The sequence below is a fragment of the Lissotriton helveticus genome, chromosome 11, assembly GCF_964261635.1.
Source record: "Lissotriton helveticus chromosome 11, aLisHel1.1, whole genome shotgun sequence".
In the NCBI taxonomy this organism is placed as follows: Eukaryota; Metazoa; Chordata; class Amphibia; order Caudata; family Salamandridae; genus Lissotriton; species Lissotriton helveticus.
Window position 1 is genome coordinate 136,742,366 of NC_136072.1, and position 13,905 is coordinate 136,756,270.

The window sequence follows — 13,905 nt, forward strand, 5'->3', positions numbered from 1 at the left end:
TAGGCCGAAAAAGAAGAAATGAGAGTAATTGCAGTGAGGTAGTAGCAAAAAGACAAAAAGTAGATGAAACTGTAATTGTAAGGAGAAAGAAAAAGGATTCTGTTGAAGATGTTGTTGGATTTCAGTTTGAAAACAGTTCTGGTGTCAACTGCTATGCTAATGTAGTGGTTAATGTTGTTTTTTTTCTTCAAAATATACAAGAACAGATTGTTGAAAATCGGGATAAAAGATTCTGTTGTTTGTTGAATTCCGTGTTTGAGAAATGTACCAGTGATAGAGCAAAAATAGAAAGTGTTTCAGAAATTCGAAATCTTCTAGACATATGTTCTGGTCAAAATCAATTGTCACAGAATATTCAGCAGGATTGTCAGGAATTTTTAATGTATATGTTTGATGTATTGGAAGATGAAGGTGTAGATATAAAAAATCTTTTTAGCCTTTCTTATCAATGGCAGCATGACTGCGACAACTGTACTTTATCAAGTACTACTAGAATAGACACTGAAAGATTTATATATTTGACTTTACCAGACTGCAAATCAGTGCCTTTTAATAATCTAGTTAAAGCAGCGGATCACAATATGGTGTGTACCCAATGTAGGTCTACAATGCTGTCCACATTATTGCTACAAAATTATGGTCAGTATGTCATTTTAATGTTCCAACGATGTAGACCTGATGGAACTAAATTGACAACTTCTATTAAAAATTTCGTGGCTTCTCAGTTATCAATATCAGGAAGAACCTTTGCAACTGTAGCTATTATTTTTCATGATGGTCCTTCTACAACATCAGGGCATTACACATGCTATTTAAAAACTTGTAAAGGTTGGACCCACTGTAACGACACTCATTTGATTTTGAAACAACGTTTGCCTTTTGGCTTAAAAAAAATCATACCTAGTGTTTTTACAACCAAAATTTAGGTAAAGGTAATTGGCCTATGAAGACGGGAGCAGTTAATAAAGGTTATTTTGCTGTTTAAAAATATATTCTGAGTAAAAGTGATTCAGGTAATATAAAAAATTGACTTGTCATATAGGTACTGTAAGTGGATCTATAGTAAGTGATATTAGTATTATAGAAAATGATGAACATGAGTGAGTCAGAGATGGTTTTACAAATACTTAAATATTGTGAAAATGTTGCATGAGACTTTCTTTCAGAACGTCGGAAAAAAGGTAATTTCAGAGTTTCTTACAATTAATTTGAAAATATACTCATACATCTGACACTATTTGGCCAAATGGAAAGGTACAGGAATGAGTAAAGAGTCATGACTGAAAAAAGAAGTATTTGAAAATAATGAAAATATTTCAGATGTTCTTGGAGCTTTTCTTCTAGAAAGTCGATGAAATGGATTTTTAAGTGAACAGCAGAGTACTTTCCAACGAGAAAAGGACCTCCATGATATACTATTTGGCCTCAAGGATAAGTAAGTCAAACAAAAATTAGTGTACATTTGTCATTTATCAGTATCTAAGTTTTTTTTTAAAACACAATCTTTTAGATTGTGTTTTTTTTCCCCGCTGTCATATGATGAGTAATTTGAACTCACTGTTTTAAGTGAAATTCAATATATTCTGAGAACAGCAAAAATAAACTATGTAACATGTTGTACAAGTTATTCTATATTTTGGATTGTGTAAATTAAATTGTATTCCCATTCTCTGACACTCACTTTCCTTTTTCCTCTCTCTTTCAGCTCTCTTTACTCACTCACACTGCCTTTTTCTCACTCTGTTTCACACCCATTCGTTTACTCCACTTCTTTCACAACCTCTCATTCTCATTTCAACTGTCTGCATCCCCTCTCTCCCTTGCACCACTTTTCAGCTTTCAGTCTCTCTGCTTTACTTCCCTTTTCCGTATTTTCCTCTTTTGATCTTTTAGTAATTCCTCTTTACTCACTCACCTCTTTTGTCGCAGTCTGTCACTATTTCTCACCCACTCTCCCTGACTTATCTTTCTTTGCTCCTTTCATTTGTCCTCTTCTCTCTGTTTTTCGTGCAGTACCTCTATGTCCTCAGTCCCTCACTCTCCTTGTGTTATGCTCACTTGTGTTTATCTAACATCTATCATTTCTCTTACAACAACTTCACTGCTCCTCTATCATCGTTCTTCATCCACTTTTCTTTTACTCCGGTTCCATTACTACCTCTCATTTCCTATTTTTCAGTATCCTTCTCTTTAGTTTCATCACCGAATCACATTCTCTCTGTTCCACTGCTTTAGTCCTCTTCCCCTCTCTTTCCTTCTTTTGCTCCCTTAGTCATTTTCCTTTCCTCACTCATTGTATTCCACTTCACTCAGTTCTTCCCTTAGTCCGTCTGTCTACCAACTTCCTCACTCCTTTTCCCTCAATCCTTCTATATTAATCCTCTCTCCCTTCATCTCTTCACTCTGTGACTCCCCTTCACTCATTCTCAGTCATCTTCCATTCCTCATTCTTGTTAATGCATCCTCAATCAGACTCCGTTCCCTCTCAGTCATTCCCTTTTTACTTACTCCTGTTTCCTGATTTAGTTTTACTAACTCACAATGTTTTAGTATCTTTCTTACCTTCAGTTCATTTCTCTGTTCTTCTCTTCCTCTCTGTCAGTGAATCTATATGCCTTACTCTTAGTAATTTGCTCTCCTTCTATTTCTTTTTCTCTCTTTTTCTCATTCTACCTTACTTTATTTCCCTTTCTATGTCCTTCACTCTTACTTTATTTCTAAATACACTGTTATGATTTTAACCTCTTCATTTGTATCTTTTAATTTAAAATACATATTTTACTAATTATAACTTATTTTTCTTCTCTCTTTCACAGATACAAAGTGTTTCTTTACTCTGCTTCCCTCACTTATTCTTATTCTCCATGTTTACTCCCCATTCCCTATTTCCCCTCTCATATTCAACTTCTTTCAGTCCCTATTCTTTACTTCACTTACCCTCTGTTTCCTTCCTTTCCTTCTTCACTCATTCTGTTTTTCTTAATTATTTACTTCACTCCTACACACACACCTCATCCCCCTCCCAACACATACACACACCTCTGACATACACCCCACACACACACCACACACACACCTCATACATACACACACCTCCCAAAACACACACTACTCTCACACACACACATTCCATACACACACACACATCTCACACACATACTCCCCACACCCATACACCCCTCACACATATCTCACACACCCTCACCTCCACCCACACCAAAGTACCCCACACACTCACACCCACAGACACACCTTACACACCCACACACCGACTTACCCCCACTGACTCCCTATAAGTCACACATACTGCATTACTTACCTTTCTTTGCTCTGTCACTCAGACCTATTCAGGCACTTTTTCCTTTACTGTCTCTGTCCTTTCTCTTTATCACTCACCATGTGTTATCCTACTTCAATTTTTCACACTCTTTAACCCCTCTTTACTTATACTCACTACTCTTTTCTTACCCTCTCTCACGTTGTTCATTTTTCCCGGATGCGTCAGTTCCCTTCATTCCCCATTTTTTACTGTCCTTTCTTTTTCTTTCAACACCCACTCACATTCTCCGACTACATCTACTTTAGTCTTCTTCCTCTCTCTTCCCTTCTTTCGCTCCCTTATTCATTTTCCTTTTCTCACTTTCACCCTATTACATCTTCTCTGTTTTTTACTATGTAATAAACAATCCCTCTGTGTTTCTCCCTCTAGCTCTCTTTCTCTTAACATTACTCTGTTTGTGTTCTTCCCTCATGCTAAATCCTTTATTTATTTATTTATTTATTTTTTTGGTGCGCTCCCCGGTGCGCGCCCCGGTGCACGTACCAGTACGTGTACCCTGTAGAAAAAAAATTGACAGATATTCTTCAAAGATATAGGTTTATTTTTATAAAGTAAAGGTAGTCCTAAGAAGAACTGTTTTTTTTCTTCTTTTTGTTTTATATTTTTTTATGTTTTTTTGAGAATTTTGTTCTTTTTTTGGCTTTTCTGAACACTTTTATATTTTTTTTGTATTTTTTATGGGGAGAAACAAAAAACAGGGAATTGTACATGGCTCAACTGGAGCATAAAAAAAATCAGGAAAAATTAGGTTTTTTTTGGACACTTATGGTTATCACCAGCAACCATGATAAGTTCGATGCTTTGCTCACCATAGCAAAGTGTCTTGTTACAATATTTGCATACAATTTTGTAATCGCCAAACTTAGGTTGGATAGTAGCCAATGTGTCTCTTCCCCCCGAACCCGATGGAGTGGGTTGTTTTGTTGTTGAGGGTCTAGACGTTGATGGGGGTAGCTCACTGCAGAGGTCCCTTAACTCTGCATTAGAACAATTGTTTGGATGCCAACGCATCATGTGGCGAATCATGGTATGATTCCCGAAGGAATACTTTTTGTTAGGGTTCCCCCTAGACAGTTCAGCACCACAAATTAAACAAGTCACCTTTGCAGCGTTGACTTTCTTAAAACCCCTTGGAATTTTATAGAACCCCCATATAAAGTGTTCTTTCGGTTTGAAGGGCTGTTTATCTTCAGGCAGGAACTGCCTTGTCTGTGCCTCCTCTTCATCATCCTCCTCCTCTTCCTCTTCACCACCAATGTAATCTTCTGGTAGTCTTTTAGATGGTGGTGGTGGTGGTGGTGGTGGGGCAGATGCTCCAGCTGTTGCTGCTACTGTAGTCATGTTATACAAGTAAAAAGTACAGATAGAACTCCAAACAGGTCTTCCTCAGTCAAAGGACAAAGTCAGAATAAGGAAAAAAGGTGGGGCTTTCATTATTTGGAAAACAAAACTGTTCTGAACCAATGAAAAGTGTTATTTTCAAGTCACATGATCCAGTCTTTAATCATTTGGAAACCAAAACTGATTTGCACCAATGAAAAGTGTTATTTTCAGATCACATGACCCGACGCGCTTACGCTACGCGCCCCGGGGCGCACCCCGCGGCACGTGGCGTAAGCGCGTCGAGACATTGCGCGATCGTATGCGATCACGTGCTTCCGGGTGCACTTACTCAGTGCGTCATATGACGCATCACGCGACTGCGCGATACGTCACGATGTTGTTTTCGTTCGCGGCAATAGCGCTATCGGGACGCTCACTGGTACGCGCCCCGGGGCGCGCCGTAACATTGCGCTTACCCGTGCATTCACCGGTACGCGCCCCGGGAGCGCTCCGCGCAAAAAATATAAAAAAAAAAAAAAAACATTTACATATTTATACAATATAAAATTCGGTATAAAAAATATTACTTTTCATACCTATAGAGATTTGCTATTAAAAAAACATTGAAATTCACTGAAAAAACCATAGGTTTCACACCAGTTATAGTTAGCTGGAAATTTTACTCGCATAAAACCATTGAAATTCCCACGTTATAGTTAGTTGGACTCACTATAACTTGCGCGTGCAATGCACTGCTGATGACGTCACATATTACATCACTCATGACATGGTCAGTGACATCACTCATGACATCACTGATGACACCATCCTTGTGACAGACTGACGGACCTCCTTTCACTGTAATGTAACCCTTGAAACACATGTTCAATAATAGAAACTAAAATTTTCAAAAAAAAGGATACCCATACCAGTTACAACAACCAATTCAATAATTCCACCATCTATGTACACATCCACTTATTCACCAACAGTTCTATATAGTCACTCATACACATACTAACTCATCATATGTAGTGATACACCTATACATTCTGTTACACACAAACAGTCATCCAAAAGATACTCTCACACATACTTACACATGCAAATAAACTATTGAACATCCAATTATTTGCATATACAGCTATACACACACTACCACCTTACTTCTAAGGAAACTTACACATACTTACTCTCTTAAACAATAACTTATAGAAACACATACTTATTTAAACAGGAACTCTTACAATCTCTTACTCTCACATGTACTCACTTATATACATCAATATTCACATATACTAGATTAAAACATATGTAGTTACTGATAAAGACACTAGTGAAACAGTCATTCACTCACTAACACACACATATACACACTCATCCACCCATATAGTCCTGCACATATGCTGTCTTCAAAAGACATACAAAGAGAGAGTCAGTCATTCATGCATCTATGTGCTAAGTAATACCCCCACCAAACCATACAAACACTCATACTGATAGTAAGAAAAACATCTAATAACCCATATACATGCACATGTAGCTATTCACCAACCCATGCAGCCACTTATACACAAAGTGAAACACTAATCCATATAATTAAATATTTAAACATTACTCACTAATATATTTATTCACTAAGATATTCAATAACATATACATATATAACACATTTATTTTTCAGAAAGACACACATTCACTGGATGGTGTCATCAGTGATGTCATGAGTGATGTCACTGACCATGTCATGAGTGATGTAATATGTGACGTCATCAGCAGTGCATTGCACGAGCAAGTTATAATGAGTCCAACTAACTATAACGTGGGAATTTCAATGGTTTTATGCGAGTAAAATTTCCAGCTAACTATAACTGGTGTGAAACCTATGGTTTTTTCAGTGAATATATATATATATATAAAACCAAAAAACTCCCATGTAAGCAACTGCCTCCTCCAGATCAAAAGTCGCTTCGTTACGGGGGACACCACAGAAGCGTGCCCCTTGAATAATCACAGAAACGCCTACCAGGGTTACAGTAGTAGTACGAAGCCTTGTGCGTTTTTTTGCTTCTTTTATTCAGCCACAAGGCTTTGTACTACTTCTGTAACCCTGGGAGGTGTTTCTGTGGGATATATATATATGTATATATCCAAAACCAGAGTTAGCCCTGCTAGGAGAAGCCACTGGTCAGTGTAATATTTCATCCATTTATTGCAAGGCAGCTGCATACAGGGAACGTACTGAGACAATCACCCATAACATCACCAGCCAGACCGGTTTTGGGACTCGTACTACTTCTGTAACCCTGGGAGAGAGGTGCAAAAAGGGGCATGGCTTCAGAACACCTCTCTGCAAGGCAGCCCCCTGGCGAATATTGGAGGTTCCTGGTGGGCTAGTTGGCCCCCAGGGACCCCCAGTATGCAAGGGGAATTAGTTCCCCCTCTGCAAATGCAACAGGGGGCTGTGTTGCAGAGAGGTGTAAAAAGGGGCGTGGCTTCATTACATCTCTCTGCAACTCAGCCCCCTGGCTCATACTGGAGGTTCTTGGTGGGCTAGTTGGCCCCCAGGGACCCCCAGTATGCAAGGGGACTTAATCCCCCAACTTAGAACGCACTATGGGGCGCGTTTGCACTGTGGTGAAGGCAGGGGCGGGGCTTGAGGTGATATGTGTGCAAACATGCCCTGTGGCGCGTTTTAAGTTGGGGAATTAATTCCTCTTCAATCCTATCTAAGCGTACTTACCAGTAACTTGTATTTCCTTCCATAGGAATCTATTGTGTGGTTTTCACCAGAAAAGTTTCTAAGTGTCTATTTTTGAAACATACAAATACTCCTCTAAAATCAGCCGAACTACGAACTGCAATTTAGTCACCTGTTATCAGGAGAGACCTCAGTGATGCATCTTTCAGCCCACTACTGATCCAAAAAAGTAATTCTAACCATGCTTACAGTAACTTGAATTTCCTTCCATAGGCTAACATTGACTGGTTTCACTTGGAATTTCTTCTAAGTGTAGAGTTTTGGAACTTTAAAAAATTCCTCTAAAATCAGTTGAACTACGAACTCTGATTTACTTACCTGTTATCAGGAGAGACCTCAGTGCTGCATATTTAAGCTCACTACTGATCCTGAAAAGTAATTCTAACCATACGTACAGTAACTTGAATTTCCTTCCAAAGGCTAACATTGACTGGTTTCACTTGGAAATTCTTTTAAGTGTGGAGTTTTAGAACTTTAAAAAATTCCTCAAAAATCAGCCGAACTACGAATTCCGATTTACTCACCTGTTATCAGGAGAGACCTCAGTGCTGCATCTTTCAGCCCACTACTGATCCTGAAAAGTAATTCTAATAGTAGTTACAGTAACTTGAATTTCCTTCTATAGGCTAACATTGACTGGTTTCACCTTGGAAAATTCTTCTAAGTGTGGAGTTTTGGAACTTTAAAAAATTCCTCTAAAATCAGTTGAACTACAAATTCCGATTTACTCACCTGTTATCAGGAGAGACCTCAGTGCTGCATCTTTCAGCTCACTACTGTTCCTGAAAAGTACTTTTAACCGTACTTACCAGTAACTTGAATTTCCTTCCATAGGATATAATTACCTGCTATATAAAATATATATAAATTAAAAAAATATAAAGTAAAAAAAATTCAATTTCAATATTTTTAAAAGCATTTTTTTCAATTTATATAAAAAATATGTAATGTAATTTAAAAAATAAAATATCTAAAAAAATACTTTAAAACAATGTAATAAATCAGTATAACAAATATAACAATTAATACATTTAAAAATTATCATTTACAAAACCTTTGAAATTCACTGCAAAACCTTAGGTTTCAGCCATGTTATAGTTAGGAATTAGCATTTATAAAGCCTTAGAAATTCACTGAAAAAACTATAGGTTTCACACATGTTATAGTTAGCTGGACTTTGTGTATCACTGGCTGCATGGCTTGGTGAGTAGCTACATGAGTGTCTATATGGGTTATTAGTTGGATTTTTGAGTATCAGAATGAGTGTCTGTATGGTTTGGTGGGGGGTAGTACTTAGCGCACAGATGCATGAATGACTGACTCACTGTTTGCATGTGTTTTGAAGACAGCATGTGTGCCGGACTGTATGGGTGGATGAGTGTGTGTATGGGTGTGTTAGTGAGTGAATGGCTGTCTCAATGGTATCTTTATGAGTAACTACATATGTTTTAAGTATATGTGAGTATTGATGTATATAAGTGAGTATATGTGAGAGTGAGAGATTGGAAGAGTTCCTGTATAAATAAGTATGTGTTTCTATAAGTGATTGCTTAAGAGAGTAAGTATGTGTACGTTTCCGTAGAAGTAAGTGTAGTGGTGTGTGTATAGCTGTATTTGCAAGTAAATGGATGTTTGATAGTTTATTTGCATGTGTGAGTATGTGTGTGAGTAACTCTATGGATGAGTATCGGTGTGTAACAGGATGTATAGGTGTATGAGTACATATGATGAGTGAGTACATGTATGAGTGACTATATAGAATTGTTGGTGAATGAGTGGATGTGTATGTAGCTGTTGGAATTACTGAATAGGTTGTTGTAACTGGTATTGGTATCTCCATTTTTTTGAAAATGTTAGATTCTATTTTTGAATGTGTGTATCAAAGGGCATATTAGGGTGAGAGGAGGTCTGTCACTCTTTCACAAGGATGATGCCATTAGTGATGTCATTTGAGATGTCATCAGTGATGTCATGAGTGATGTCACTGACCATGTCATGAGTGATGTAATATGTGACGTCATCAGCAGTGCATTGCGGGCGCGCGAGTTATAGTTAGCTGAACTAACTATAACGGGGGAATTTCAATGGTTTTGTATGAGTGAAATGTCCAGCTAAATATAACATGTATGAAACCTATGGTTTTTTCAGTGAATTTCTAAGGTTTTTATAAATACTAATTCCTAACTATAACGTGGCTGAAACCTATGTTTTTTTCAGTGAAAAAAATAAATAAAATATATATATATATATATTAACTGAATAGACCAAAGGTTAAAGTAACATTATAGTTAGGTGAATTGTTGGTGACAAAGTCAACATTTGAACTAAAAAAACAACAGAAATTTACCAGTTATACTTAGCAGATCTAACTATAACTTGCCTACATATTACATCACTCATATCATGTTCTATTACATCATTTATGACATCACTGATGACATCTCAAGTGACATCATTGATGACATCACTGGTGGGAGAAATCTCTTCATCTGTTTCCCTGCCCAGATCAGTCGGGAAGGGAAATAGATCAAAGGTCTGCTCCCTGCTGACAGGAGCATTTTTAAAGCTCCAGTGCGCTGGGAGCAGACTTTGTGTTTGCTCCTGTGTGGTGGGAGGTTCAAAAATGCCGCAGCCAGGTGGGAGCAAACACAGGTTTCCTGGATGCGCCGTTTCGGGCAGGGAAATTGCTGTGTCCTAGGGTAGGCTCCCCGGCACAGAGCAAGTAAGAAGACCCATGAGATGGGGTCTGGGGGCCTTTAGAGGCTCAGGAAGGGGGCCACATAGCCCCCTCCCCTCAATTAAATGTATCAAACCAGGGGATGGGGTCCCTTGTGCCTTTGAAGGCTCATAAAGTTGGGAGCCTCATGGCCTTCTGCCCTTTTTTTGGCATTTCAGCCCTAGGAGGGAGCTCCTCCGAGCCTATAAGGACTCTGGGATGCTGCACACCCCCCTCTCCTTATGCTATGTGTCCCTGGGGTGGGCTCCCCAGGGCCTATATTAGCTCAGGGAGGGGTCTATGCACCCCTACCCTTAAATAAAAATGCAGCTTCTGGGCCTATATTTGAACAAGGCACCCCGGCACCCATGATCGTTGCAAAAAAAAGCTGATTTTCTTTTTGCCCCAGTGGGAGTCTAGCTGTCCCCCCCCCCCCCCAAAGGGGCATAGGGGGGCAGGGTATACCCTTTCCATGCGCAAACCAGGGGAAAAGCACATTTTTGGAAAGTTTACTTGAAGATTAGTCAAACGGAGGCGAACTTATTAGCATCACAATTTAATGCGTTTCCTATGGAAACACTGACCTAACTGACTGCTCAGTGTCAATAGCCACTGTGTATTATATTTATATATATCATCAAGGTAGATATATGTGAAGTTAAGTATAGTAAAACTTTGCTTAACCATAGAAACTTACCTTCACAATATTTTGTCCACTCAATATTTTGGATTCAATATTTTGTCCACACAATATTTTGGATTCAATATTTTGTCTAAACACCATCCCTTTATATGTGCTCCTTTTTGTGACCCTAAAACCTGCTATTAACTAAAATAAATTTCCGTGGGAGACCATGACCCGAGTCCTGTAATGGCTGAAACAAAACAGAAGTTGTTTATGGGGCTGGGGGTGGGTCATCCACTTTGCATCCTGCCAAATACCCATTGGTGTCAGGGTGTGCTCACAGAGCCCCATTATACATTATTCAAATAGAGCATATCTGGAAACCCAAAGGTCAGTTATACCTATTCTAAACCTCGTTGAACATGAATTTCTTGAAAATGGCAGAATGGGTTTAAACTAAATATTAAAAAGTATGCTTTCTGAGTAAAGTTAAACTTTATGCCAAATTTGCAACAGTATTTTTCTGTATTGCTTTCCAAAAGTTCCTGGAGGAATTAACATGATTAATCAACGTGTTGGGACCCCCTTGGAACTTTCCGGGATGGAGCTGAAGTGGAAAAATATTTCTGGGGAACTTTTGTGACGATTCATTAAATGGCTCTAATGTTCTCAGAGGCTTTCCGTCTGCCCAATGCTGCAACCACATCAGCAAAACATGAGGAGCAGCTTCTTACCCTCTGGACAGAGCTGAGCGGTACTCAGTACTTATCCATGCGCTGCTTTTCCGAGAAAGATTTATTTTAATAAGATGAAATTTTCAAGCTGCAATTGTTGTCACAATCAAGACTGTTTTAAGTGGTAGAATCATGTGCACACCAAGTTTACTCATTTGGGGAGCATTTTCCCTAGGACTCTCAGAAAAATAATGAAAGGCGTCCCTCGAAGTATCAGCCCTTTAACGGGCGACACCGGCCTTGCTGCACCAGACTTTGCGCAACTCTGAGCAACAATAACGTTTTCTATATATTTATCAATACATAGGACTAAATAATAGATGTTACTGTTACCGAATTTCTCGCATTCATTTGAACGACCTCCAGCACAGCCGAAGTGGAGATTCGAACTTGTGACCTGTGGGGAACCGTTATCTTTAAAGTGACAGATATGCAGAATTTTGATCTGCCCCTTCGGCTTTCTTACAGCTTGTTTCAAAGCAAAAAGAGAGCAACACCACATCTTCTTTGGGGCATATTAACAAGGGCTTCATCTCTACTTTTTTTGTCTTTGAAAAGCCAAAAAAGCGGAGATATAGTTATGGCCCATAACAAGAGGGTGCTAACATGCATAATCGCATGTTAGCACCCTTTTTCCCTACGCCTCCCTTAGCATCTCTGTGTTCCATACCTAAATAATGTGAGAAATGTCGCTAACGACATTTCTCCAATTATCAAGCTGCACGCTAAACAGCGTAGCGATAAGAAAAGTAGCGCTAACCTCGGTTATCGCTACTTTCCTTATGCCTGCTTGCAGTCTGACTTATATTAATGGAAGGTGGATATAATGGCTAAGTATGCCCTGCCCTATCATCAAGCTGTCGCCAAACGTTGTGCGATTATCGCTGGATTTCCAGCAATAAACGCACTTTTGTCAGCTTGCGCTTGGAATTGTATCGCTTTTGAAATAAGCGTTGCTGATAGCACACTATCTCAGCGATACAATGCAGCGTTAGCCGGCGATAATTATCCTCACGCTAAGCCCGCCGAGCGATAATTATCACCTACCCTTGTTGATATGCTCCTAAGTATGTACTTCTGTTTTTTTTATTTAACCCAAGAATGATAATATTTTTGCTTTCAGCTGTGATTTTGGATCCCTTTGTATCCCACACTGGATAAACATGATTCAATCGGGATGATATATAACACACGATTTAAATACATATACGGCTGCACGGTAAAATAATGGTGTGCTTTTGAAAAAAATTGAGTCTCCTGTTGAAGTTCATAGTCTTACCCAGAGACTGCTGCAAAAGGTTAAAATGTGAAACTTTACAGCCTCAGGGTTACTTGAGTCAACAGCTGTCATATTGAGTGACAAATGGCATTTGGTCTCCTCTGCTTGTGACCGGCTTTGGGCAGAAACTTTAGCGAAAGTGCAGTCTGGGAAAGTGAGTTTGCATGGTTCTTTGCTGTGACGGGCTTCTCCTCTCTATGGTGTTAGCTTCTGGTGCGGCATCTTGGAAAGATAGGGTGACAACAAAGGACAAGCAGCTCAGTCTTTGAAGTTGACATCTTCTCTCCTACCTGTAGGAAGAGTTTTATGTGGGTTATCAGGGGGATCTAGCTGGGCATATAACAGACTGCTCGCTGGGTGCAAGCTCTGCTTTTTGGGGGTCACACTTGGCCATCACTGATGTCACAATTGGTTCGCAAGGTCAGCCTCTATGCGTAGAATGTGCTCTCTAAGCTGCAGCATGTGAACTGCATTCTGTCCGCTCTTATGCCAGCAGAGGTCCATTACAAGGCTGGGTCTCTCCTCTCACTGTAATTCCTAGCCAGTCTTCCTACACTGCAATAGGTAAAATGCTGGCACCTACATGGTATCCCTTTGCAATGAGTGGTCTTTAAATCTCAGTGAAAAGTGAACAAATAATTTATTTTCTATAGCCCTCCTTAACACCTCTAAGACACTTTCATGGGTCTTATCATCATGAGACACCAGAGCCTTGAATGAGCAGGTAGTGTGAAGTACTGAGTATCTACATGTCTCAGCATGATAAGTGATATGGACCTGAACATTTGGGTATGCTAGGATAGTGATCATCTACACTTTTATATTTTCATTTTAAATACTAACCACAAACCCAATTGATTGCCTCTGAAACCCTGTGAACACGGGAGACGTGGATGATTACCTTTTAACAAGTTTGCTGACTAGTTGGCTGACCTCTGTTAGGCTACAGGAACACAACCTCTGCAAGAAGTAGGCTCCAAAGTTTAATCAAATAACAATAAGTACAACGTTCCAATTATAATTATTTTCTTTATTCTTCATCAGAAAAAATCAGCATAACAGCCAATGCGTTCATACCTTTGACAAAAATCAACTTCTTCAGGGCAAGAGAGCTAAGGTATAGAAAG